Source organism: Scyliorhinus canicula, chromosome 11, assembly GCF_902713615.1.
Source record: "Scyliorhinus canicula chromosome 11, sScyCan1.1, whole genome shotgun sequence".
Taxonomy (NCBI): domain Eukaryota; kingdom Metazoa; phylum Chordata; class Chondrichthyes; order Carcharhiniformes; family Scyliorhinidae; genus Scyliorhinus; species Scyliorhinus canicula.
Genome location: NC_052156.1, coordinates 6,026,811 through 6,054,275, shown reverse-complemented (window position 1 = coordinate 6,054,275; position 27,465 = coordinate 6,026,811). Strand labels below are relative to the sequence as shown.

The 27,465-nt window shown below is 46.5% G+C and overlaps 1 protein-coding gene across 1 annotated transcript in view; it reads left to right on the top strand.

The window, feature by feature from the left end:
- eefsec (eukaryotic elongation factor, selenocysteine-tRNA-specific) overlaps positions 1–27,465 on the top strand; it is a 383,917-nt gene that overhangs the window by 221,021 nt on the left and 135,431 nt on the right. The window lies entirely within an intron of this gene.

Sequence of the window (27,465 nt, the reverse complement as noted above, 5' to 3'; positions counted from 1 at the left end):
TTGTTAACATATAGACTCGCCTCATTGATAGGGGGGCCTAGGGGAGAAGCCTAAAGCATCCTGACCGTTGACTTGTTTCTTAAATATTGTTTCCTGTGTTCTCTCCATATTATCCACTTGGTTGTTCCTCACAAAGGCGAGATCATTAACCCACCTCATTAGAACCGTGGGTGTAGATCAGTTATGCACCCACTCACCGTGTCTTTAAATACAATTGTGCAAATAGAGCACAAAATGAACAGCAAGGCAGGATCTCACACAATTAGGAGTTAACGCTTCGAGTCCATATGACCCTTCTATAGAACTCACCTTCTGTAGAAGGGTCATATGGACTCGAAACACTAACTCTGCTTCTCTCAACGCCGCCACACCTGCTGAGTTTATCCAGCATTTTCTGTTTATATTTCAGATTTTCAGCATCTGCAGTATTTTGCTTTTATTTGACCGTATATAGTTATGATTAGGTAATTTCTCCCATCAGTCAGACCTGGAGACTGAAGTTGTAAATTGGGATTGATTTTATGCACATAATTTATATTAAGGTGCTGTGTCCTCTGCTTATATCTGCACTGGAGAAATAATGCAGCTTTTATCGGGAAACTCTGCTATAGTTCTGGTCGTGAGTTCTGTTCTGCTGTGATTCGTAGAGGCTCAGTTCTTTGATTTTGTTTCAGTAAATGGAATGTTTCCTCTGTAAAAAAAAAACTTAGTGCCCTAGTTATAGCGAGTCAGTTAACAGTCAGCCGCAACAATTAACACCTAGTTAGGTATCCCCTTACAGCTGATTAACTGTTAACTGTCATAAATGACAAAATGTAGGAGCAGGGATTGACCATTTGGCCTCCTGAGCCTGCGCTGTCATTCAGCAAGGTGATGGCTGACCTTATTGTGGCCTTAACTCCACTTTCCTGCTGAACACCCACAAGCCGTGACTCCTTGTCATGTATTTGTGTTCAATGCATGTATATAAAATTATATATTCAGGGACCCAGCCTCCACTGCTACATGTGGAAGAGAATTCTAAACATTAATGATCCTCTGAGAGAAGAAATTTCTCCTCATCTCCATCTTTAATAGGAGACCCCTTATTTTTAATCTATGTCCCAAATTCTAGATTCCCCCATGGGTGTCAGCATTCTCTCAGCATGTACCCAGCTGTTTCAGAGCGTCTGCAAGATCACTCACTTCCCCGTCTCCTAAACTCCAATGAGTACAGGCCCAACCTACTCAACCTTTCCTCAGAACACAACACTTTCAATCCCAGGGGCGGCCTAGTGAACCTTCTCTGAACTGTTTCCAGTGCAAGTGAGCTGGGGCAGGATTTCAGAAGATAATGGGAGCTAGAACTGAGGTAGGCAGACACATAACCTTGCCCAGCCGGCAAGCGGGTTAGCTGATCGGCACCATACTGTCCCCAAATCAATTTCAAGAAGGCAGGTGGGTGATGGAACTGCTACCTATCGGCAAGCAGCAGATGGCCAATTGAGACTACGTAGGGGCCAAATAACCCTCTCTCCCCTGCTGTTTCCAGTCAACAGGGATGTCCCACATAGCGGCCAAAATATGGCCTGTTAAACATGGCAGCCTCCAGACAGGAGGAGGAGTCCTGCTTCATTGTACTAGTGAGCTCTGCACACACCCACTATGGCCTTCTGACCACGTGTCAGGTGCATCTCGCGCTCTCCCTCTCTCTCTCATGCTCTTTCACTCACTCTGTGTGCAGGTGACAGCAGCTCCTACCTCACGCTGGGGCTGCCAATGAGGACCTCATATTGATGCTCCAGCCTTAGGAGCCCACCCAGTATCCTTAATCTGTCCTTAATCTGTCCTTATTCTGTCCTTAATCTGTCCTTAATTGGACTAATTATTTTTTTTTAAATTTAGAGTACCCGATTATTTTTTTTTCCAATTAAGGGGCAATTCAGCCTGGCCAACCCACCTACCCTGCACATCTTTGGGTTGTGGGGGCGAAACCCACGCAGACACAGGGAGAATGTGCAAACTCCACACAGACAGTGACCCAAGGCCGGTATCGAACCTGGGTCCTCAGCGCAGTGAGGCAGTGGTGCTAACCACTGCGCCACTGTGCCGCCCCCTAATTAATTAAACTAATTGGCCAATCCAGTCGAAATTGATATCTGGTTACGGCTGCCAGCACTGTGCTCGATCTACCCTGACATGAAAAAAAATTCCCAAACAATAACTCCTGATTGTATATCGAACAAAATTAAAATCTTGTTTTGTGCATCCATGATGCACTGCAGTACCCACTGATCATGGATTACATTAACCTAAGCTTGCCACTACACAAGGACTTTACCAATCCACTGACTGTTCGTTTCCCATCGCGCCAGCCTGTATGTCTGAGATCACCTTGCTAAGGAATAACAGTAGAGGCCCTGTGGCAGCAGGAATGGCACCAACACATCCACCATTAAAAAAACCACTTCCTCATCACAGGCCCCACAGCCCACCCACTCGGCTTTACCCAATATTGGGTACTCCTCAACCATTTCCGCACTGACCAAGGCCAAGTGTATCATGGAGTTCCCCTGACCCACAGCTTTAATAGATTGTGGTATGGGGAGCACAGGGCCCGCTCTACAGGTGTGGTACAGCAGAAATGGAAAAGTATTTTTTAAAAGCAAAACAATGTTTATTATGAACTCAAGTTAACCTTTTTAAAACATACAATGAACATCTTAGCAACCATTAATTCAAATACAACCCCCAAAGAATACAACACTAAGTAATCCTTTAAGCTTTCCTTTTAACATCCATACGACTTAAAACACCTTTTACCAGAAGCACATCAGGTTAAAGTCACTACTGTTATTAGTTTTAAATCACCAGGATCGATTTGCAGTCTTTAGATTACAGAGAGAGATTCATACACCTTCTGGCTGTGACTGCAGCTATCCAGCTCTGAAAACGAAACCAAAACACACCCTGCAGCCTGCTCAAAAATGAAAATGAAAGTAAAAAGCTGACAGACTGTCCAGCTCCACCCACTCTCTGACATCACTGCAGTAGTAAACACCCATTTCTTAAAGGCACTCTCACATGACTGATATTTATATACACACCCATTTATAAACACTCATTTCTTAAAGGTACTCTCACATGACGGACTACTGCACATGCTGAAAAATGTTTTAAAAGCTGGTCATTGGAAATCCGCAAACATACTGTTGTGCCCCCTACTTCAGGGACAGAAGGCCACAAAATAGCTGTAGAAGATGGGCAGGCAGCCTGAAGGACCATCAATCATGTCCTGTCTGGTCCTGTTAAAGGCCACCTTGGACAGAAAAAGACTATTTCCTTCTAAAATACCAAAAGCCTCCCTGAGATCTACATTTTTGACCAACTCTCCTAAATCTTGCACTGCCTAGTCTGTCAGTCTCCTAAATCCTCTCAAGCACCCTTCATCCCTCTTCTAAATGTCATGCAACATGACCCTCGCAAATCTCTCTTCAAGCAGTATTTCCAATAAATCTCTATTCAAGCGTACAGCAAATATCCCTGTGTTTGCAAACTTTATTTACAAGTGGCTTTTGACCTGTGATGGGTTTTGCTTGATTGGAGATAGAGAAAGTATCAGTTAGAAGTTAGTGTTTCCTTTTATTGTTAAGAATTGTTTAATTGTTAATTGAAAAACCATTTTCTGTGATGTTAATGTAGTTTAACTCTGTGTTTATAATAAAGTTTGTTTTCATACAACACATCCCTATTTGTCAGCGGAACCATTCCTGGAACGAAGTATCCCTTCCTCATAGTTTTACAAATTTCAAAAAAAAGTATCTGGGGGTCTTGTCGGGGATCCTAACAAATGTTGGGGTCTGGTCTGGAATGTTAACAGCTACAAATTAATTTTGAGATATGCAGTACAGCGATGGCTCCTCTTTCCTACTGCTAGTCCCCGGAGTCTTCTAAACTGTGCTGCAAACTAGAAACCTGTTCAGGAGAGGATAGTTGATGGGAATCTCTCGACTAATCACTCTGCTACCATCCCTGGTGTTGGAAAGATGTAAGGAAAATTGCAACATAAGAACAGGAAAGGCCATTCAGCCCCTGTAGGCTGTTCTGCCATTCATTTAGGGGCTGGTTTAGCACAGTGGGCTAAACAGCGGACTTGTAGAACAAGGCAGGCAGCATGGTTCAATTCCCATACCAGCCTCCCCAACAGGCGCCGGAATGTGGCGACTTGGGGCTTTTCACAGTAACTTCATTTGTGACAATAAGCGATTTTCATTTTATTTTATTTTCATTTAGATTGTGCTTGATCTGTACCTCAACGCGATCTAACTGCTTTGGTTCTACATTCTTTAATGTCCTTAGGTACCAAACATATTGTCGATTTCTCTCATTTCTATTTCGAAGAACAGTGGAGATCACACCCAATGTCCCAGCCAATATTTATCTTCCTCACTCAAAGGATTATTAAATAATTTATCTCATTGCTGTTTGTGGGAGCTTGCTATACACAAATAGGCTGTCATGTTTCCAACATTACAACAGTGAACTCCACTTCGACTGTAAAGTGTTTAGAAATATCCTGAGGTTGTGAAAGAAGCTGTAGAAATTCTCTTTATGCTTACTGGCAAAAGCGTATGTCAGTCAAATCATGACAGTCAGTATAAGTGTCAAGTACAGTTCAAATCCCCGTGTGGGGCCAGTGGTGCCTCTGTCTTGGTTTGTGGGGAAGGGGCATCTATTATTTTTTTTGCTTCTTTTCTCTGTGTCACCAAATATGTTACCCCCTACGCTACATACATTTTTATTCAGGGTATTTTCAAAATGCAACAACTGAACTTCCTCTTCAAAGGCTTTTCTGTCGTTGTAAAAACCTTGTGGTTAAATGGCACCGGATGTTAGTTTCCTGGAAGTATTCCTAATTAAAACCATTTCAGACCAACATTTTACAATAAATAACTGATTAATGTGTCTCTGGCCCCAAAAAAATGCCAAAGCGTCTTAACCCTTTGAGGGAAAAATATTTCTAGAAACTTTTTTAGTCACATACTGCACATAATCTGCTTAGATATCTCCAATAGATCAAATATTGTTTCGGCCCAAAACTGCTAAAATAAACATTTGAATACAATTTTAACATCAAAGTACGGTCAACTCCAGTCATTTGGAACTCCCATCTATCGTGAATTTGTTTAATAATACTTTTAATACCTTTATTGTCACAATTAAGCGTACATTAACACTGCAATGAAGTTACTGTGAAAAGCCCCTAGTCGCCACATTCCGGCGCCTGTTCGGGTACACAGAGGGAGAATTCAGAATGTCCAATTCACCTAACAGCACGTCTTTTGGGACTTGTGGGAGGAAACCGGAGCACCCGGAGGAAACCCACGCAGACACGGGGTGAACGTGCAGATTCCACGCAGACAGTGGCCCAAGCCGGGAATCTAAATTGGGACCCTGGTGCTGTGAAGCAACAGTGCTAACCACTGTGCTACTCTGCCACCCTACTTGTATGAATGTGTATTTACGCCAAATCACAGGTTGCAGCCCCAAAACTTTTCTCATGTACGATTTCGACCCTCATGTTAGACCGTCTTGCATTTCCCATGTAGAAAGCGCACTCTGCACATGCACCATCTCTGGCATGCGCAAGTTCATGGTTATCCCCTTCTTTTGATTTCACGGAAACTGATTCCCGTGATCAACGGGCTTTGACTGTAATTAAAAAGAATCACTGTGTTTCCCATTTTCTTCCCCACACACCTATTTTCCATTGGTGTAGCCTAATATATGCCAATAGCCGGCGCCGTTCAAATCTACTCTCAACCGGCGGGACCTCGGCGTGGAAGGGTCCGGGGGCGGCCTGTGGGGACGTAGGGGGGATCACCCCGGGCGGGGAGGGGGCCTCCATTGTGGCCTGGCCCGCGAACAGGGCCCATCGTTCGGCGGGCCGGCCTCTCGGGCTGGGGGCCTCCTTTCTTCCGCGTCGGCCCCTGTAGCCCTGCGCCATGTTGCTTTGGAGCCACTGAGGAGAAGGGAGCCACTGCGCATGCGTGCGTTGACGCCGGAGCCACTGCGCATGCGTGCGTTGACGCTGGAGCCACTGCGCATGCGTGCGTTGACGCTGGAGCCACTGCGCATGCGTGCGTTGACGCTGGAGCCACTGCACATGCGTGCGTTGACGCCGGAGCCACTGCGCATGCGTGCGTTGACGCCGGAGCCACTGCGCATGCGTGCGTTGATGCCGGAGCCACTGCGCATGCGTGCGTTGACGCCGGTGCCACTGCGCATGCGTGCGTTGACGCCGGTGCCACTGCGCATGCGCGGACCCCGCGGTACTCAGTTGACGCCAGGATCAGCAGCTGGAGCGGCGTGGGCCCCTCCAGTGCCGTGCTGGCCCCCTGTCGGGGCCAGAATTGCTGATCCTGAGGCCACGTTGACGCCGTCGAGCAACGCGACGGCATTTCCGACGGCGACAACACTTAGCCTCAGGATCAGAGAATCCCGCCCCTTATTTCTGGCTCTCATTATCCATTTTAAAAGGGAAGAGGAAGAGGCAATTTCTAAAAACAGACTCAAAATGCAGTGGAAATTGATATATTTAATCTGATCTGTTAGCAACAGTTTGTATTTAAATGGTGTCTTTAGCATAGTAAAATGTCCCAAAGGGAGTTTTATCAGACAAATCAACTTCAATGGGGTTACTGTTGATCAGAAACTGAACTGGACTAGCCACATTAATACTGTGGCTGCCAGGGCAGGTCAAAGACCAGGAATTCTACGAGTAACTCACCTCCTGACCCCCCAAAGCCTGTTCACCATCTAGAAGCACAAGTCAGGACTGTAATGGAAGGGGAAGCATGGTGGTGCAGTGGTTAGCACTGCTGTTTCATAGCGCTAAGGTCCCAGGTTCGATCCCGGCTCTTGGTCACGGTCCGTGTGGAGTTTACACATTCTCCCCGTGTCTGCGTGGGTTTTGCCCCCACAACCCAAAGATGTGCAGGGTAGGTGGATTGGCCACACCACATTGCCCCTTAATTGGAAAAAATGAATTGGGTACGCTAAATGTATTTTGAAAAAAGGTGTGTGATGGAATACTCTCCACTTGCCTGGATGAGTGCAGCTCCAACAACACTCAAGAAGATCGACACCATCAAGGACAAAGCAGCCCCGCTTGTTTGCTACCCCTTAGACAAACATTCAAACTTTCCACCACCAATGAACAGTGGCAGCCGTGTGTACCATCTACAAGATGCACTGCAGTAACTCACCAAGGTTGCTTCGACAACACCTTCCAAACCCACGACCACTGCCATCTAGAAGGACAAGGGCATCAAGGGCTCCAAGTCACTCACCACCCTGACTTGGAAATATATCGCCGTTCTTTCACTGTCGCTGGGGCAAAATCCTGGAACTCCCTCCCTAACAGGACAGTGGGTGTACCTACACCTCAAAGACTGCAACGGTTGAAGAAGGCAGCTCACCCACCACCTTATGAAAGACAATTAGGAATGGGCAGTAAATGCTGGCCTAACCAGCGACGCCCACATCCCTTAAACGCATTGTTAAAAATGTTGACATTGAAGCAGGATGGGAGATATTAGGACAGATTAGTTGGTTTTAAGAGGTGCCTTGGAGGAAGTGAGAGAGATCATATGTTTAGGGAATGAATTCCAGAGCTTTTGCCTGGGTCTTGACAACTGAAGGGCATGGGCACAAATGGTGGGATTAAGGGAATCGAGGATGCTTAGGCCAGAATTGGTCGACGGCAGGGATCTCTGAGATTTGCCAGCCTCCCCGGACAGGCGCCGGAATGTGGTGACTAGGGGCTCTTTACAGTAACTTCATTGAAGCCTACTCGTGACAGTAAGCGATTTCATTTCATTTCATGGAGGAAGCTACAGAGATTGTGAGGAGGCAAAAACCTATAGCTACTAACAAATGGGTTAAACCAGCAACAGTCTTTGGAGCACAGCCTCGTACAGTCATGGATTAAATAGCTATTGTGGGAGGAATTAGATGTGTTAGATGCATGCCTATACCTCTGGGACCTGATTTTAAACCTAACCTAGACCAATGAAATGAGGATCTCCTGTTACTGCTGGCTGGAAGGTTTGCATGTAAAATGAGTTTGGCCAGTCTCAATATGTTCCTAATGGGCAAGGATCCTGCAGCACAAAGCTGCCCCTAGTTCAGCACTGATTGATCCCTGATAGACGTAAGAACTTGCGGGTGGGTGATAGAAAATTGTTGCATTGCTGAGGTTAGTTCTGAGGCTGAGACAGACTGCTGATGCAAAGTAGAGGAAAGTTTTCTTTAAATCTGGCTGTGCTGTACCTGATCTTGATAGACTGGACTGGAAATAGAAAGTATTCCATTCTCTGACACCGTGGAGGGAAGAGAAAGAAAACAGAAGCCTATTGTCCAGCTTGTACAGTAATCTCATGAAACTACAATTAATTCATTGTTCTATCTTCGTTTTCATTTTCTGCTTTACAGAGACACAAAACAAATAAGTCACTCCTGAAACTTGGCTGAATAAACTTTTCAGTAAAGTTACGTTCCTCTTAAATGCCAGAGGCCCGGCTGGCATTTGCTGTCTGCAGTTGCACACAATGAGTGGCTACTTGTGCGAGTTACTGGAGAATGGCAAGTACCTAGACCAATAGAATATGAACAAAGGGCAGCACGGTGGCGCAGTGGTTAGCATTGCAGCCTCACGGCGCCGAGGTCCCAGGTTCGATCCCGGCCCTGGGTCACTGTCCGTGTGGAGTTTGCATATTCTCCCCGTGTTTGCGTGGGTTTCGCCCCCAGAACCCAAAAATGTGCAGGGTAGGTGGATTGGCCACGCTAAATTGCCCCTTAATTGGAAAAAAATAATTGGGTACTCTAAATTAAAAAAAAAAAAGAATGTGAACAGTTTTGGTCCCCTTACCGGGGGGCGATATACTGGCATTGGAGGCAGTCCAGAGAACGTTCACTAGGATGATCCCGAGTATGGAGGGATTTTCTTATGAGGAGAGGTTAGAGTGATTGGGCCTGGACTCATTGGAGTTTAGAAGAATGAGGCAAAATTATTAATTCTCAGGGGGCTTGACAGGGTCAGTGCGAAGAGGGAGAGCTAGGACCAGAGGGCATAACCTCAGAGTAAGGGGTTGCACATTTAAGACAGAAATGGGGAGGAATTTCTTCTCTCAGAGGATAGTGAATCTGTGGAATCTTTTTAGAGGCCGGAGAGGCTGGGTCATTCAGCATGGTCAAGGTTTAGATGGACCGATTTGTAATCAGGAAGGGAATCAAGGAGGTAATTGGAAAAGTGGAGTTGAGGATTATCATATCAAATCAGTCATGGTCTGACTGAATGGTGGAGCAGATGTAATGGACCGAATGGCCTCTTTGTGCTCCTATGTCTTATGGTCTATAATGGGGCAGAGTATCTGAATTTGAAGGAAAGTAATTCGTATAGCAAAGCAAAATAGTGAAAATGTAGGAAATTTAAAGGAAAACGTTGGAAATCTCGGCAGGTCTGGCAGAATCTTCGGAGAGAAAAAACAGAGTTAACGTTTCATGTCTGTGATCTTTTATCAGAACTCTATGTATCATTTGCATTCGGAAAGGATCTCTCACAACCTCAGAATGTCCCAAAGTGCTTTCCAGCCAATGCAGCACTTCAGAAGTCTGGGCATTGTTGTAATGTAGGATAAAGATCCCATGGCACTATTTAAGGAAGAGCAGAGGAGTTTTCCTGGTATCATAGATCATAGAATTTACAGTGCAGAAGGAGGCCATTCGGCCCCTCGAGTCTGCACCGGCCCTTACAAAGAGCATCGTACTGAAGCCCACGCATCTACCCTATCCCCTAACTCAGTAACCCCCACTTAATATTTTTTGGACACTAAGGGCAATTTAGCATGGCCAATCCACTTAACCCGCACATCTTTGGACTGTGGGAGGAAACCGGAACACCCGGAGGAAACCCACGCAGACACGGGGAGAACGTGCAGACTCCGCAAAGACAGTGCCCCAGCCGGGAATCGAACCTGGGACCTTGTGAAGCAACTGTGCTAACCACTGTGCTACCGTGCTGCCCAATTGTGTCCTGGCCAATATTCATCACTCAATCAGCAGCGTTATTGAAATAGACTGGGGTTGGCTTTGCAGCCATGAAGTTCACCACAAATGTTCCCTCTGAGCTGCCTGACAGCACTGGAACCTGAAAGCCACCGCTGAGGCCACACACAAATCCCCATCTAAATTGCCACGCGTGCATGAGAATAATGAGAAGGTATGTTTTTCTGATGACGACCTCAATGAAAGTTGCCCACAAAGCAATTTCTTACCACCAGCAGTTTGTTTCTGATGCCAAGAGAAGGGGCTCTCCAGTGACCAGCATCAGTGATGTCATTAACCAGGGTATGCCATTAACCAATCACATTGAAGCATTCTCACAAAACGCAAACCTGGAAGTAAAAGCTACACAACTCTTAGCACTGTAATTTTTCATTTTTACATGTTGGCAAAATAAATGAATCGGACATTCACATAGGATTGTGGCAAGATGCTAAACAAACCTTTTTAAAACAGTGTTGAATTTCTTATAATGAAGACAGTCGACATTCAACAAATTATCCAATTAGTTTTCCAGGGTCACGAGGCTATGCAGCAGTTATTATAAATTGGCAAACCATTAATAGAGTAGTTCTGGTAAACACTGACAGCCTCACTGTCATTACTACCACAAAATCAGCTCCAATAACTGGTCATTATGACATTGCAGTTTTTGGGACCATGCTGCATGCAAATTAGCTGCCATGTTTCCTCAGTCGATTTGATTTGATTTGATTTATTGTCACATGTACCGAAGTACAGTGAAAAGTATTTTTCTGTGGCCGAGGGAACGTGCACAATACGTACATAGTAGACAAAAAGAATAACCAACAGAGAATAATCTCAACTTTATTGGGTTTTGTGGTAGTAATGATCCTGGAAAACGATGAGGACTGTCAGAGGATACAGCAGGATTTAGATCATTTGGAGACTTGGGCGGCGAGGTAGCAGATGGAGTTTAATTCGGACAAATGTGAGGTGATGCATTTTGGAAGTTCTAATACAGGTAGGGAATATACAGTGAATGGTAGAACCCTCAAGAGTATTGACAGTCCGAGAGATCTAGGTGTACAGGTCCACAGGTCACTGAAAGGGGCAACACAGGTGGAGAAGGTAGTCAAGAAGGCATACGGCATGCTTGCCTTCATTGGCCGTGGCATTGAGTATAAAAATTGTCAAGTCATGTTGCAGCTGTATAGAACCTTAATTCGGCCACACTTGGAGTATAGTGTTCAATTCTGGTCGCCACACTACCAGAAGGATTTGGAGGCTTTAGAGAGGGTGCAGAAGAGATTTACCAGGATGTTGCCTGGTATGGAGGGCCTTAGCTATGAGGAGCGATTGAATAAACTCGGTTTGTTCTCACTGGAATGACGGAGGTTGAAGGGCGACCTGATAGAGGTCTACAAAATATGAGGGGCATAGACAGAGTGGATAGTCAGAGACTTTTTCCCAGGGTAGAGAGGTCAGTTACTAGGGGCATAGGTTTAAGGTGTGAGGGACGAGATTTAGAGGAGATGTACGAGGTAAGTTTTTTTACACAGAGGGTGCCTGGAACTCGCTGCCGGAGGAGGTGGTGGAAGCAGGGACGGTAGTGACGTTTAAGAGCTATCTTGACAAATACATGAATAGGATGGGAATTGAGGGATACGGACCTCGGAAGTGTCGAAGATTTTAGTTTAGACGGGCAGCATGGTCGGCATGGGCTTGGAGGGCCGAAGGGCCTGTTCCTGTGCTGTAGTTTTCTTTGTTCTTTGAAATGTCCAGAGGCCAAGAAAGGCACAGTAAATATATTGTAGGCTTTTTGCTGTACTGTCTGATACAACTGAGTGGCTTGCTGAATGTTTTCAGAGGACAATTAAGAGTCAACTACAAAAGGGCGGCACAGTAGCACAGTGGTTAGCACTGTTGCTTCACAGGTCCAGGGTCCCAGGTTCGATTCCGGCTTGGGTCACTGTCTGTGCGGAATCTGCACGTTCTCCCCGTGTCTGCGTGGGTTTCCTCCGGGTGCTCTGGTTTCCTCCCACAGTCCAAAGATGTGCTGTTAGGTGAATTGGACATTCTGAATTCTCCCTCTGTGTACCCGAACAGGCGCCGGAATGTGACGACTAGGGGTTTTTCACAGTAACTTCATTGCAGTGTCAATGTAAGCCTACTTGTGACAATAATAAAGATTATTATTATTACTGCACATCTGGCGTCAAATGTAGGCCAGACTGGGTAAGGATGGAAGATATCCTGCCCTAGCAGTCATTCATGGACCAAATAGGATATTTCATCTGATATTCCATGATCGTTATTAATGAGATAATCTCATTTAAGACGGAGATGAGAAGAATATTGTTCTCCTGGAGGGTGGTGAGTCTTTGGGACTCTCTTCTCTGGCGAGCAGTGGAAGCAGGGTCGTTGAGTATTTCTAGGACAGAATTAGATCGATTCAGGGAGTAGGCGGAATGTGGAGTTGAGGCCACAATCAGATCAGCCATGATCTTATTAAATGGTAGAACAGGCTCAAGGGGCCGAGTGGCCTACTGCTGATTCATATGTTTGTATGTTCGAAATCAGCATTTTATTCCAAATGTATCAATGAATTGAATTTAAACTCCTATTTCCAGATAGGTCAGTCTCCTGCACTTCGCCTGAAAAGTTATGCATCAGGTGTGAGCCAAGAGAGTTAGCACTTCATTGGACAGACCACAGCCTCTTGGACCTACTCCCAAGGGAGGGCGTGAGCAGCGTGAAATAAATACTGATAACGCCACAAACACTCAACAGGTGGGGCAGCATCTATGGAGAGAGAACTGAGTTTAACATTCCGGCACAGTGACACTTCACTGAAATCAGCTGGAGATGGAGCATGTGTCGAGAAAGTAAGGCAGTGGAGAAAGGAGGGTAAGAATAAAAAGAGGGGGCGGGATTCTCCGCCCCGCTGCGCCACATTTCTGCCCCAGCCGGTCGGGGGATTCTCCGTTACACCGGGTTTCCCATTGTGGGGCAGCCCCTCGCTGTCGGGAAACCCCCGGTCCGCCGGGATAACGGAGAATCCCGCCGAGGGTCTGTGATCAGACGGAAAGTAGGAGCGATTAAATGACAAAAGAGGTGATGGTACAAAGAAAATGGAGCAGGATAATAAATAAAAGGTGGATCTAGGGGAGCTGAAAATGACAAAATTAGAATCATTACCGGCAACTACTCTGGAAAAAATAGGAGTAGTGATTATGGTGTGAAGTTGTTAAACTTGGTGTTGAGCCTGGACGACTGTAAAATGCCGAATGACGAGATGAGGTTGCGTTGCAGGAGTTTCATTGGAACAGTGTAGGAGGCCAGGTACAGAGAGGCTAACATGAAATGTTTGAGCGCTCTTCCACTGTCCTCCTGACCACAGTATGGGGCATACTCCCTCACCCATCAATCTGGGCTCACTTCTCTGTAACTCAATCACCCAGCCTCCAGGTAACACCTTCCAGCTGCTGTCATCTAAACCTTAGATCCACATCAGTTACTGTTTAAGGAGCAATTGCGGTTGTAGAGAATTTAACGGCATTCATTCAGGAAATAAATTGCACATTTTGTGCCATGTACAATGCAGGGACCAGCCATTTGGCACAGCTGCTCCACTTCAGTCTCCTCCCGCCCCTCTTCACCTCACCCCATCAACATATCCTCCTCTTTTCCACCCTCTGAGCTTCTCTGACTTCTCCTTAAATGCATCTGTGCTGTTTGCCTCAACCACTCCTTGTTGTGTGAATTAGCTTTCCGAAAAAACATTGCGTCTGAATTCCCTGTTTAATTTATTGGTGACTATCTTGCTTTATCTTAGCTATCTTATATTGTATTAATGGATTTGCTGCATTTCCATCATCTCGCGCAGGATGCCGATGATAATTTATATTTATAGCCCATGGGTTTGTTCACCCCATACAAGTGGGAATAGCTTCTCTGCATCTACCCCATTAAATCCTTTCAGAATCAGGATCTCCTTCAGGCCCCCCCCCCCCCCCCCCCCCCCCATCCCATCCCATAATTCAAGTGCTCCACTCTGTTGAATCCTTCTTGATGGATATAACTTATCGTTCATTGTGTTGTAGGCTTTTATAAAATGAAAGCATCCAAACAGCAAGAACAGTTTGGGTTTAGACACCGTCTTGATCATAGAAAAGCCACCCCAAGGTTGCGGGGGGGGGGGGGGGGATCAAACAAGAATCATCACATAGGCAAAGGTGGGGGGGGGGGGGGGACTAAATCCTTGGTCAAGGAGTTGGGTTTTGAAAGAGAAGAGAGAGGTGGAAAAGTGTAAAGGTGGAGTTCAAGAGCTTGGTTCTTGACGTCATGGCTACCATTGATGGAACAAAGTGTTTTAAGAATGTGGAGTCGCAGAGGGTGTAGAGCTGGAGGAGGTCACAGAGGGTGTAGAGCTGGAGGAGGTCGCAGAGGGTGTAGAGCTGGAGGAGGTCACAGAGGGTGTAGAGCTGGAGGAGGTCGCAGAAGGTGTAGAGCTGGAAGAGGTCGCAGAGGGTGTAGAGCTGGAGGAGGTCGCAGAGGGTGTAGAGCTGGAGGAGGTCGCAGAGGGTGTAGAGCTGGAGGAGGTCGCAGAGGGTGTAGAGCTGGAGGAGGTCGCAGAGGGTGTAGAGCTGGAGGAGGTCGCAGAGGGTGTAGAGCTGGAGGAGGTCGCAGAGGGTGTAGAGCTGGAGGAGGTCGCAGAGGGTGTAGAGCTGGAGGAGGTCGCAGAGGGTGTAGAGCTGGAGGAGGTCGCAGAGAATGTGAGGGATGAAGTCGCAAAGGAACTTGAACACAGTTTGAGATGTGGGATGACTGAGAGATAATAACAAGTGCAATGGTGATGGTTGAACGAATGGTCAGGATTTTGACAGCATAATGTTGGATGGAATCCAACTAGGGGAACATGAAAAATAGTAAAGTCTGAAGGTGACAGATGCATGGCTGACGATTTCAGCAGATGATGGGCGGAGGCAGAGACAATGTTATAGACATAAGTAGGTGGCCTTTGTAATGGAATGGATATAGGAAACTCAGCTGAAGATATCCCAGGTTGTGTACAGTCCAGTTCAACATTCGATGCCCGGGGGAGGATGGAACAAGGACAAGAGAACAGAGCTTTTAGCAAGGTGACTTTGGTCTTCCCGATCTTGATCTGCAGAAAGTTTCGGCTTATCTGCAATTGGATGTCAGACGAGAAGGCTCACCACACGGGGCAATGGAGAGGTCGAGGTGGCACTTCCGCGGAAGCTGACTCCCTGTCTTCAGATGAAGTGTGGTAAGCAGATGAGGAGGAGGAAGAGCTCGAGGATACATCCTTGTGAAATTCTATAGAGGTAACTGCAGGAACAGGAAGAGAAACCATTCCTTAAACTGCTCAGGGAATGTTTGGATTACTGAGGATGGAAGCAAGAAAAGGCATTGCAATGCTAAGGCACCTTGACTACTTATAGAAAAACTTAAGAAATGGTAATAAAACCTCCCATAGCATTGCATATGGGGATGTCAAAGTCATATGTAGACTTCATGTGAGGTGGAGTTGGAGAGCAGGGTACCTCCTTTAAAGCCTGTCATTTTGTCCTTATTTTCATTTACAGATGTTAATTTCTTTGCCTGCATTTAAAAGGACATTTCCAATCTCAACATGTTTTGCTGTCATCACATCCTCTTGACAGTAGAGACACTACAGTACCATCATTGGCAGGAGGGTGTAATTACAGTATGACGAGTTTACATAGGCAGTTTCCATTCTGAATGTTGACTCAGGAATTTACAACAGATAAAAATGGCAGGATCTGCAGACAGTCATTTGATTTTTAAATATATTACCGATATATTGTAATATACAGATCCAGAATTTTTTTTTTTAAATAAATTTAGATTAGCCAATTATTTTTTCCAATTAAGGGGCAATTTAGCGTGGCCAATCCACCTACTCTGCACATTTTTGGGTTGTGGGGGCGAAACCCACGCAGACACGGGGAGAACGTGCAAACTCCACACGGACAGTGACCCAGAGCCGGGATCGAACCTGGGACCTCAGCGCCGTGAGGCGGTTGTGCTAACCACTAGGCCACCATGCTGCCCTTACAGATCCAGAATTGACCAACCTGGGGGTGAACTGGGATGAGCAACGGTTAAAAAAACAAATTCCATATCATCTTTATCGCCTGTATCCCTCAGTTGTTCCTTCCAATTAAAAAATCCTACTTTCTTGATCGAATTTGCTGACATTGTTTACTGGGAAGTTTGTTCCACGCATTGCCCACTCCGTTTGTGAAAAGTAGATGAATGGAAAATTGCCTGCTTCCTAACGTCTCCCTGAGCCCATCTCCATCCTCGGTTGCAAGGTTTTGTTGTTACCTCGCGCGAGTTATCAGTACCGCTTCGATCTTTGAAAAGTTTGACACTGCCTCCCCTGAGCTGCCTTTTCTCCAGTGTAAATTCTCTTAATGCATGGCTGCATCTTGCCTGCCTGGGATTATGTGGCCCTCTTCACTTTGGAGTTTATTACCAGTTAATCAGATAACCTTGAAAGGTTCAAATTTTAGAAACCTGATCCTCCCTTACATTTTATTGTATTTTTAATTCTTCCTCTGCCCCTTCCCATCATGAGTTGCTAGGAATGATTAGGGGGTTATGTTCGGGAATTGAGTCAGTGATGTCGAGTACTTACATGTGGAGTAAAGTCTTGCTGAAGGCAAATTTATTTCGAGAGAGAGAGATGCCTTCTCTGTGAGGGTATTGGTTCCTGCTTTCCCTCGCTTATTTTAAAAATGTATTTCATTATATATAAATGTTTCATTTCATTTTGCCCTTCCTTTTGAAAATAGATGTCATTGTACTGAAACGTACTCCTTTCCAATTCCCAGTTTCTTAAAATCTTTTTAAAAGGTAACTTATTGTCTAGCGATGTAGATATTTATAATCCTACTTTTTAAAATTAATTTGATTATAAATTGCAGTCTCCTCCTGCAGTTTAATAAGGATGATGACCCCTACTTGAGCTCTCCCTTCCATCCTCTCTCCCACACATGGTGCTCTGAGGGCAGATACAACCTAAAACAGCAAGGACTTGCATTTACACAGGAACAGAAAGGCATGTCATTAGGCTGGAATTAAGTACATGGGCAATAACTCTTTTCTTTCAGGGGATCTAGACATCGTTGGAAAGGCAAGCATTTGTTGCCCTCTATTATTGCCCTTGTACTGAGTGGCCATTTCAGAGAGCGTTTGAGCGACGGCGATGTTGTGTGGGGCTGGAGTCACATCAGGTGCCCAGACCAGGCAGGGGTGGCACATTTCCTTCCCATAAGGGCCATATGTGGGCTTTTTACAGTAATCAGTGGCCACTTCAATCCCAGATTTTCTGTAAATCAATTGAATTTAATTAAATAATCACTTTAAAATTCCACCAATTGCCATGCTGGGATTTGAACCAGTGTCCCCAGGCCTGGGCCACTGGATTTCCAGTCCAGTGACATCACCACTATACCACCGTCTCGCCAGACATGAACAACATGAGCCAAATGGCCTGTTATGGATTATTTGATGCACGTTCTGCACTGTATGTTCCATGTAATCCTAACCACCATTCCAGGAATCAGCCGGGTAAACCTTCGCTGCACTCCCTCCATAGCAAGAACATCCTTCCTCAGATAAACCTCCCGCCAAAGTAGAATTGCTCCTGGTCTCCATTGTCTCCAGAAGCAGCACCCAGGAGTAATTTACCCTCCCTCCATGCATACATACAGGGGAGATGGCAGGATTCTATCAAAATCTGGGTAACGGCTGCCATTTTCTCTTCAATGCCTTCATTGATTCTACCAAAATCTGGTGGCTGCCCCCACTCAAAAGTAGGGGCATCTTATCCTGTTACAAGGGGGCATAACTATAAGGTTCAGGGTGGGAGATATAGGAGGGATGTCCGAGGTAGGTTCTTTACTCAGAGTGGTTAGGGTGTGGAATGGACTGCCTGCTGTGATAGTGGAGTCGGACACTTTAGGAACTTTCAAGCGGTTATTGGATGGGCACATGGAGCACACCAGAATGACAGGGAGTGGGATAGCTTGATCTTGGTTTCGGACAATGCTCGGCACAACATCGAGGGCCGAAGGGCCTGTTCTGTGCTGTACTGTTCTATGTTCTATGACTGCACAGAGAAGGAGTTGAGGTTCATGGAGAGTTGGTCACTGGTTGATGGCTTCTTGCGTTTTTTTCCATTCCTCAAGCTATTTCAGTGAAGGTAACACAGGCCTGATGAACTTAAACGCATCCCCCTTTCCCCTGTGAGTGGCACGGCGGCACAGTGCTTAGCACTGCTGCCTCGTAGTTCAAGGGACCCGGGTTCAATTCCAACCTCGGGTGACTGTGTGGAGTTGGTAGTTTCTCCCCGTGTCTGTGTGGGTTTCCTCCGGGCGCTCCGATTTCCTCCCACTGTCCAAAGATATGCAGGTTAGGTGGCTTGGCCATGCTAAATTGCCCCTTAGTTTCCAAAAGGTTAGGTGGAGTTACTGGGTTACGGGGATAGGGTGGAGGCGCGGGCTTAAGCAGGGTGCTCTTTCCATTGACCGGTGCAGACTCGATGGGTTGAATATCCACCTTCTGCACTGTAAATTCTGTGACCACACAGATTCCGCAATATGAGTGCACATTGGTTACATGAAGCGGGTACATGATTTGCACAGGATTTTAAATGCTTTATAATGTCTTGAACTGGATGTTGCCAATATGTAGAAAACTTTGCCTAAAATGTAGTGCAGATGGGCTTGCTGCAAGGTCAGCATGCTGTGTGTTTTTAATCAGCTCCAGTCTTGCAGCTGAAGGCAATTGCTTGGAAGTCAGAGAAAATAATTTTGTTTTAAAAGGCACCAATTGCCCTTCTTGTTCATTTGAATCTGAACTGACCTTTACCAAGTTTTATTGATTCATCATTTTTAAAAAATATGTGAGTTGAACCTTTTTCCTATTCTTTAACTACACCTGTGAAAAGCATTATGGATGGTCAATAAGTACCAGTGATGCCTGCATCTTGGGAATGCGTTAATCTAAAAAATCAACACATTTTATAATTATTCACCAAAGCGTTCCTCCCAAATTTCACATTATTCATGAACAAATTAGCAGATTAGTCAACTTCATCCCAGACTTTCGTCTGGGCTGTCTGCACCCAGACTGGCGACTGGGCTGTCTGCACCCAGACTGGCGACTGGGCTGTCTGCACCCAGACTGGCGACTGGGCTGTCTGCTCCCAGACTGACGTCTGGGCTGTCTGCACCCAGACTGGCGACTGGGCTGTCTGCACCCAGACTGGCGTCTGGGCTGTCTGCACCCAGACTGGCGACTGGGCTGTCTGCACCCAGATTGGCGACTGGGCTGTCTGCTCTCAGACTGGCGACTGAGCTGTCTGCTCCCAGACTGGCGACTGGGCTGTCTGCACCCAGACTGGCGACTGGGCTGTCTGCACCCAGACTGGCGACTGGGCCGTCTGCACCCAGACTGGCGACTGGGCTGTCTGCACCCAGACTGGCGACTGGGCTGTCTGCACCCAGACTGGCGACTGAGCTGTCTGCACCCAGACTGGCGACTGGGCTGTCTGCACCCAGACTGGCGACTGGGCTGTCTGCTCTCAGACTGGCGACTGGGCTGTCTGCTCCCAGACTGGCGACTGGGCTGTCTGCTCCCAGACTGGCATCTGGGCTGTCTGCTCCCAGACTGGCGTCTGGGCTGTCTGCTCCCAGACTGGCGTCTGGGCTGTCTGCACCCAGACTGGCGTCTGGGCCGTCTGCACCCAGACTTTCGTCTGGGCCGTCTGCACCCAGACTGGCGACTGGGCTGTCTGCACACAGACTGGCGACTGGGCTGTCTGCACCCAGACTGGCGACTGGGCTGTCTGCACCCAGACTTTCGTCTGGGCTGTCTGCACCCAGACTGGCGACTGGGCTGTCTGCACACAGACTGGCGACTGGGCTGTCTGCACACAGACTGGCGACTGGGCTGTCTGCTCCCAGGCTGGCGTCTGGGCTGTCTGCACCCAGACTGGCGACTTGGACGTCTGCTCCCAGACTGGCGACTGGGCTGTCTGCACCCAGACTGGCGACTTGGACGTCTGCTCCCAGACTGGCGACTGGGCTGTCTGCAGCCAGACTGGCGACTGGGCTGTCTGCACCCAGACTGGCGACTGGGCTGTCTGCTCCCAGACTGGCGACTGGGTTCTCTGCTCCCAGACTGGCGACTGGGCTGTCTGCTCCCAGACTGGCGACTGGGTTCTCTGCTCCCAGACTGGCGACTTGGACGTCTGCTCCCAGACTGGCGTCTGGACTGTCTGCTCCCAGACTGGCGACTGGGTTCTCTGCTCCCAGACTGGCGGCTGGGCTGTCTGCTCCCAGACTGCCGACTGGGCTGTCTGCACCCAGACTGCCGTGTTAACATGTATTAGATGCTGTGGAATGAAGAGGCAAGAGTTCAGCTCCTTTTTCACCAACACACCTTTAATGGTTCAAACTCACTCTGCACAGAACTCTACAGATCATCACAAGCTCCAGAGTCCACCTGAAGCCCCTTTACATATCAGTGTCAATCATTGAACACTTAACATAAATGAGACAATCATTGAACACTTAACATAAATGAGACAACGAATTGCAATGTCTCTTAACCCATTACTTAACAGTCTCCCCTTGGAGAAAAAAACAATTAGGTTAAAAGAAAATTTCAGGAAACTAAAATTTCAAGAAACTAAAACACACACCTGATTCCCCCTTTTTTTTAAGTAGAAGAAAAAAAAATATTCACAGAAACATTCACGATATCTAAAAGTTTCTTATTTTCGTGAAACAGTCTGACAGTTGATAGCTACTGTCAACCCATTTAATTTTTGTTATTTCACCTCTGTCCAACATCAGCTTTAAACTTGCGATGTCTGTCCGTAACCTCTTTTCATTGACACGTTTTGTAGAGTGCACATATTCCCTCAGAGATTTATTGTCAATGTGACAGTCAATAGGTATATTACCTAAATCCTCTTCTCCCAAAATTTCTGTCAATATCTGACTTATATAAAAGGCCATATCCACCGCTTCCACTAAGCTTAATGTCTCAGCAGCCAAAGTGCTTTTGACCACTCTCCTTATTTTCTTTGTTTCCCACACAAGAGGGCAATATTTACCATTGTTCCCCAAAAGAAAAATTATAAAACCTCCTGCGCTTGAAACTCCATCACATAAATTTGCATAGGACGCATCACTATAAACTATGAGTTTCAAATGCCTAGGATCACCTAAAACAGGGAACTTCAAAACACACTCCTGCATTTTTAGTTTGGCCAACACTTTATTTGCTCTTATTATGTCTTCCACTTTGGGATCATTCATCTTTGTACTCAACTCTAAAACATCAAAACTCACGTCTGGTCTAGTCTGTCTACCTAACCAGTTCAGTTGCTCTTTTTCTATCTTCGAAACCATTGCGTCTTTTTGTGAAACCCGGCCACGACTAATTGCTATTGGACTGATGCTTTCCAAGTAAGATTGCTGACGTAAAGTTGCCCCTAACTGAGTCTGTCCGATTTCCAGTCCAATATATTTAAATGCACCGGAAGCCTGACTTCCAACCCTGAATTCTTTCCTCAAACCAGAGATTACAATAGCTTCAAAATCACTAGTCCCACCCCACAAAAAATCATCGACATGCATCATAAAGATGCCCGCAAGATTTCCTTTATAGTGCTAGTAAAACATTGCAGGATCTGCTTTTAACTGGCAACAGCCTAACTTTAACAAGACTGACCTCACCGAAAAGTACCACACTCTAGATGCATCATTTAATCCATATACACATTTGTTCAACTTCCAGAGTACCCCTTCTGTGTTAGCTGCTTCTTTAGGAGGACGGAGAAAAATGTCTCTCTGGAGCTGATGCCCCTGCAAAAAGGCAGCTTTTATATCTATAGATTTGCATTCCCATGCCTTTGTGGTTAATAGAGCCAAGATGATCTTTAAAATAACCTTTCCTGCTGTAGGTGAATCTACCCTTAAGTCCTGATCGTCTAAGTTTTCTTCAAATCCCCTTGCCACAAGCCTGGCCTTTGCCTTATAAGTTCCATCTGGAAGAACCTTTTCTGTACAAATCCATCTGTGGGATAGAGTTTTTTGTCCCCTATCCGGTACTTCCGTGTATACCCCAAATTCACTCCAACTATGCAATTCTTGCTGTTTAGCATCTCTGATAACTTTTTCATCTAATTTATTTGAAGCCACCAAAATTTCACGTGCATGTGGGCTTCTACTTCTATTAGTATTCGTAGTCTTACTCCTGTTCTGAGATCTTGATAAACTACGTCCCCTTTCCTGCCTGGTATCTCGTTCTGTACTGCTACTGCTTGATCTTTCTCTTCTGTAGCGGGATGTCCTTTCAATAGTTCTCGACCTTTTCCTGCGAACCTGTTCACTATCTGATGTACTATCTGAACTAGCACTGCGTTTCTGTGCCTTCCATTTTTGAGCTTCATTTTCCCAATCCATTGCCTTAACTTCCTCCCCTGAATGCTGTACATTCAACCAATGTTTATACTTTCCAGTGGCCTTCCCTGCTCTACTAATAACAGTTTCATCCTTCCATTGACTAGACCCTTCAGGCAAGTATGTCACTTTTGTACCAACCTTTATCAGTTGCCCTTTCGGAAAAATGGCCTGTTCTAATTTATCCGAAGTGTCGTGTTCCTCGACAGAAACTCTGTCTATATCAGCTAACTGGTCCTCATAGTTCTGTAACACATGCGTACCAGATGACTCTGGTTCCTCGTCTTGTCTGTCTGCTCTGTCTAAATTTGAAAATTTGTAATCGGTACCCATTATCCTTGATGAATGTACCCTAACAGTTTGATTATCATGTTGCAAAATAAATGTTTTGCCATCTATGCCTATGATCTTCCCTTGGCCTTTCCATTCATTAGAATTGTCTGTCTTATAGTATACCATTTCTCCTTGTTGAAAAACGGCATCTGATGGCCGTACATTATGTCTTAAAGCTCTGCGAATTCTTTCAGAGACTTCTGCTTCCAAAAAAGCTTTTCTACTGCTATGTAACGTGTTTAAATGTTCAGCAAAACCGGAGCTGATTGTAGTCCCTTCCCAAGCTGGAGGCTGGTCATCCAAAATAGAGGGAATTTTAGGATTTCTACCAAACACTAATTGATAAGGACTATAGCCCCCAACCATCTGCAATGAATTCTTTGCATGTACCGCCCATGCTAAAGCTGAATTTAGCGTGCAGTTTGGTCGATCTCCCAAAATGTTCCGAAGCATGTCATCGATAACAGCAGGATTTCTTTCGCAGACACCATTACTAAAAGGGCTTTCGGCAGCCGTGTTCATAACTCTGATATTCATGTTTTCACACATATCCCTAAACTCATCATTAGCAAATTCTCCCCCATTGTCCGTAAAGAATTTTGCTGGTGGACACATTCCTGTCCCGATCCATTTTTCCACAATTTTGTCCAAATTACTCTCTTTTCTTTACTTCGTACAATCGTTGATTGACTAAATCTGGTAGCTAAATCTACAAAATGCAAAATAAATATATTATTTGCTTTTTCCCAGATCTTAAGGTCCATGGCCACAATGTCATTAAAATCCCTGGCCAAAGGTAGGGTTACTATCGGTCGTGCTGGTGTCCTTCTGTACTTCCTGCAAACTTCACAGCGATCCCTAACCTGTTCTATCAGCTTAGAATAGTCATCATCCCTTACCCCTGCATCCTTTAATAAATTTTTCAGCCTCCGAGGAGACGGATGTGCAAATTGCCTATGCAGTTTTACTACAATAAGCTTTTTACCAGCTAAAGTCGCATTATCAACTGTCATTAATACATCCTTAACCACTCTACTTGAAACATTATTTGTCAATAATGGAATACAATAATGTCCCGACTGTGTAAATTGTAAGTCCACCGTCTTTCCAAAAACTGTTGCCTTATCCTGTTCCATATCCAGCTTCATGTGTGCTTTCTTCATCGACGATCTGCTCAGCAGCAAAGGTATCTCACTTGATACAACGTCCGTGCTAATAAAATGATTCACTCCAGCAATATTGCAAGGGATCACCACTCTTTTCAGCGACTTCAGAGTATTATCATCCCCAAACCTGAAACTTGTGGAACTTTTAAATTCCTTAACCTTGTTATGATTTTCAGCATCCAATGAGTCCAGATAACATTTTAACCAGTCAATCCCACACACAGTAGATGTGCAGCCACTGTCCAATACAGCGCAGTTAAAGGATTCTGCAACCAACACCCTCATTACTGGCGTAAAACTGCTTGTTAATAGGACAATGCCTTCTTTCTGGTCACTATCTTTCTCCTCTTCTGACTCTTCCGTGTCATGTGTCGCTTCAAATACTCTATCATAACGAGTTGGACAGTTGAAAGCATAATGGTATTGAGAGTCACATCGAAAACATCGATTTATCATGCCCCGTGCATTTCTGGGGTTCATCCTCCTATTGTAGGTTCTAACTGGGTTTCTGTCTTAATAATTTCCTTGTCTCGGTCTTCTTTTATAGTCTTGAGGCCTGTTCGTAGCCATACGATTTTGCCATCCTGTTAGTAGTGTATCTTCCATATCCTGCCTTATAGCAGGCTGACCTATTTGGGTCATCAGAGCCATTGGAATCAAATGTTTCCCCCAAATTTTTTTTAAAGCTGTTGTCATCTGTTCGAATAAGGTATCGTTATCCGTAAACTGAACTCCTGTCAAAACCAGGAGCCTATCCATGTTGCTCACTCTAGCACAGTCAAGTAATTTAAAGGCCAAGACAGACTGTGGAAATTCCAGCCTGTGTTTCTGCAGCTTTTTATATAGTCTGCCAAATTCCATTATATAGTCTTCCATAGATAAATCCTCCATTTTCCGGAACTTATCAAAATCCGACCATGCTTCATACGCACTTAACAAGTCATCTTTCTTATAAATCTTGTCCATATAAAGTAATAAAGTCGCCAGACCTTCTTCTGAGTCTAACTCTTCCAACTCAAGCTCAGAAAGCACTTTGTTTCGGATTTTACTGCCATATGGTAAAGAAAGAGCCAATGCCATACCTTGTTTTCTCTTTCCTAAAGCAGTCACCTTAGTCCACATAACTACTGCACTTCTCCATTGGTCGTATGATTCCCTTTCAGAAAATAGGGGAGGATAATCATAACCAGCCATCTTTGTCCTGGGTTCAGCCATGTGTCCCTTATTCTTTTTTTTTCACTCCTTGGTTTGATCTGGAAAAATTGTATCTTTCAAGCCTTCACATTTACACAGCAACCATCCTCTGCTACCATTGTCAGCATGTACTAGATGCTGTGGTATGAAGAGGCAAGAGTTCAGCTCCTTTTTGACCAGCACACCTTTAATGGTTCAAACTCACTCTGCACAGAACTCTACAGATCATCACAAGCTCCAGAGTCCACCTGAAGCCCCTTTACATATCAGTGTCAATCATTGAACACTTAACATAAATGAGATAATCATTGAACACTTAACATAAATGAGACAGCTAATTGCAATGTCTCTTAACCCATTACTTAACATGCCGTCTGGGACAGTCTGCACCCAGACTGGCATCTGGGCTGTCTGCTCTCAGACTGGCGTCTGGGCTGTCTGCACACAGACTGGCGACTGGGCTGTCTGCTCCCAGACTGGCGTCTGAGACAGTCTGCTCCCAGACTGGCGACTGGGCTGTCTGCTCCCAGACTGGCGTCTGGGCTGTCTGCTCCCAGACTGGCGACTGGGCTGTCTGCACCCAGACTGGCGTCTGGGCTGTCTGCACCCAGACTGGCGTCTGGGCTGTCTGCTCCCAGACTGGCGACTGGGCTGTCTGCTCCCAGACTGGCGACTGGGCTGTCTGCTCCCAGACTGGCGACTGGGCTGTCTGCTCCCAGACTGGCGACTGGGCTGTCTGCTCCCAGACTGGCGACTGGGCTGTCTGCTCCCAGACTGCCGACTGGGCTGTCTGCTCCCAGACTGGGGACTGGGCTGTCTGCAGCCAGACTGGCGACTGGGCTGTCTGCTCCCAGACTGGCGTCTGGGCTGTCTGCACCCAGACTGGCGACTGGGCTGTCTGCTCCCAGACTGGCGACTGGGCTGTCTGCTCCCAGACTGGCGTCTGAGACAGTCTGCACCCAGACTGGCGTCTGGGTTGTCTGCTCCCAGACTGGCGACTGGGCTGTCTGCTCCCAGACTGGCGACTGGGCTGTCTGCTCCCAGACTGGCGGCTGGGCTGTCTGCTCCCAGACTGGCGACTGGGCTGTCTGCTCCCAGACTGGGGACTGGGCTGTCTGCTCTCAGACTGGCGACTGGGCTGTCTGCTCCCAGACTGGCGGCTGGGCTGTCTGCTCCCAGACTGGCGACTGGGCTGTCTGCTCCCAGACTGGCGACTGGGCTGTCTGCTCCCAGACTGGCGGCTGGGCAGTCTGAACATAGAGAAATCCAGCACAGAAGAGGCCCTTCGGCCCACGATGTTGTGCAGAACTTTTGTCCTAGATTAAGAACAAATTAATCTACGCCCCATCATTCTACCGTAATCCATGTACCTATCCAATAGCCGCTTGAAGGTCCCTAATGTTTCCGACTCAACTACTTCCACAGGCAGTGCATTCCATGCCCCCACTACTCTCTGGGTAAAGAACCTACCTCTGACATCCCCCCCTATATCTTCCACCATTCACCTTAAATTCATGTCCCCTTGTAATGGTTTGTCCCACCCGGGGGAAAAGTCTCTGACTGTCTACTCTATCTATTCCCCTGATCATCTTATAAACCTCTATCAAGTCACCCCTCATCCTTCTCCGTTCTAATGAGAAAAGGCCGAGCACCGTCAACCTTTCCTCGTATGACATACTCTCCGTTCCAGGCAACATCCTGGTAAATCTCCTTTGCACCTTTTCCAAAGCTTCCACATCCATCCATCGGACCCCCCCACCCCCCACCCCCCCCCCCCCCCCCCCCCCCCCCCCCCCCCGCAAAAAGCCGCCACCCGACCCTTACACGCCGAGGTCCCGCCGTCCCAGACCAGGTTAGAACGGCGCCGACGGGACTCGGCTCTCTTCCTTGGGCCGCTCGGCCCATCCGCGCCGGAGACACCCTGACTCCCCTCTGACACCCTGACTCCCCTCGACACCCTCACTCCCCTCGACACCCTCACTCCCCTCGACACCCTCACTCCCCTCGACACCCTCACTCCCCTCTGACACCCTCACTCCCCTCGACACGCTCACTCCCCTCAACACCCTGACTCCCCTCGACACCCTCACTCCCCTCGACACCCTGACTCCCCCTGACACCCTGACTCCACTCTGACACCCTGACTCCCCTCTGACACCCTGACTCCCCTCTGA